Consider the following 1772-nt stretch of genomic DNA (forward strand, 5'->3'; position numbering starts at 1 on the left):
TAATTAACACGTTCATCCCACAAGTTGATTGGTTAATATTTTGAGATGTTTATTCATGTAATTTTCTTCCTTTGCTTTCCTCCCATCCAAGCAGGTAGTTGGCAGGTAGTTCCCTTTAGCCTGAAAGTAGAGGAAGCTAGCAAGCCTTTCTAGAGTCCCTAGGTGGTACAAACACTTAACACATGTGGCTGCTAACCAAAAGGTTGGAGGTTCAAGTCCACCCAAAGGCACCTTGGAAGAAAGGCCTGGGGATCTACTTCCGAAAAGTCAGCATTGAAAACCCTGTGGAGCACAGTTCTACTCTGAAACACATGGGGTCACCACGAGTCAGAGTTGACTTGATGGCAACCATTTTTCTTTTGTTTTAAGCCGTTGAGAGCTAAGAGGGTTTGCAGAGAAGATAAAAAGGCATTGGGGACTTCGGGATATAGATAGTATGTTTTGGAGGAGACCCCTCAGATGAGGAGATGGCTCTAGACTGCAGGATGGAAGAGATGAAGAGAGTTGTGGTCCAGGAGTAGTTGGGATCCAGGCCCTGCTCTCTCTAAGTCCTCCCTGTCCCTCAGGATGGCACAAGACCTTAAGATGTATTCGCCAACCACTCCATTCTAAGGTCTGTGGTTGGCGAATACATCTAATTCCTAAGTCCCAAGCCTGGTAAAGAAGTACTTGAGGGGTTATTTAGACAGTGGATATCTTAGCCATAACCAGGGTGGACAGATGACTGACCCCCTATCCGCGATGCTTTGGCATAGTACAAGATCTAGGACTTCAGGTATGAGCCCCAGGAAGGGGGAAGGAAAAATAAGGAAGGGTTGAAGTTAACTTCCTTGCCAGCCTGGTAAAGTGGGGGCTTGAAGTTGGTAATTGTCTTGGTTTATTCAAAATACGGAGTTGTTAGATTCATACACACTACACAAACATTAGAGGACATTGGTGATTCAGTGGTAGAATTCTTGCCTTCCATGCGGGAGACCTGGGTTCGATTCCCAGCCAATGCACTTTGTGCACAGCCATGACCCATCTGTCAGTGCAGGCTTGTGTGTTACTGTGATACTGAACAGGTTTCAGCAGAATTTCCATACTAAAACAGATTAGGAAGAAAGGCCTGGAGATCTACTTCCAAAAATCAGTCAGTGAAAACCTATGGATCACATTTTGGGCCACTGGGGTGGGGGAGGGGCAGACTTGATGGCAGCTAAAAACAACCAGGGATTACCCATATGGAGGGAAGAGGAAGTGGAGGGGGAGGCCTTCTCGGAATTGAGAACAGTGTGAAAGAAAGATAGAGAGTTGTGTATTCATTTTTTATTGCTGTTATCAGGCGCTGTCTAGTTGATTTTGACTCATAGCGACCCCTAGGCTGTAATCTTTACGAGAGCATATTGCCAGGTCTTTTTTCCTGCAGAGCTGCTGAGTGGGTTTGAACCAACAACCTTCTAGGTAGCAGCAGAGCACTTAACCATTGAGCCACCAGGGCTCTTTACTTTTCTATTACCGTGTAACAAATTTCCCCAAATTTAGCAGCTTAAAACGATACACGTATTCATTATCTCACAGTTTCTGTAGACCAGGAGTCTGGGCACAGCCTAGCTGGGTTCTCTGCTTTAAGGTCTCATGAGAATGGAACTCGTGATAATATAATTTTCATGGTTTCATGGTTTAATGGTAAGACTATAGTCAAGAAAACAAAACTCCCTTATAAGGCATAATCTCTGCAGCCCGTGTTAGTAAATATGCTGGTTAATTTACTCCTCCCACCATCCCACTAA

At 44.8% G+C, this 1772-nt stretch overlaps 1 non-coding gene across 1 annotated transcript; it reads left to right on the forward strand.

Moving 5' to 3' along the window:
* The first annotated feature begins 930 nt into the window (after positions 1–930).
* On the forward strand, positions 931–1001 carry TRNAG-UCC (transfer RNA glycine (anticodon UCC)). Its single transcript has one exon. It is a non-coding gene; the product is annotated as a tRNA-Gly (tRNA).
* Positions 1002–1772: the final 771 nt, after the last annotated feature.

Source organism: Elephas maximus, chromosome 9 (genome assembly GCF_024166365.1).
Source record: "Elephas maximus indicus isolate mEleMax1 chromosome 9, mEleMax1 primary haplotype, whole genome shotgun sequence".
NCBI lineage: Eukaryota > Metazoa > Chordata > Mammalia > Proboscidea > Elephantidae > Elephas > Elephas maximus.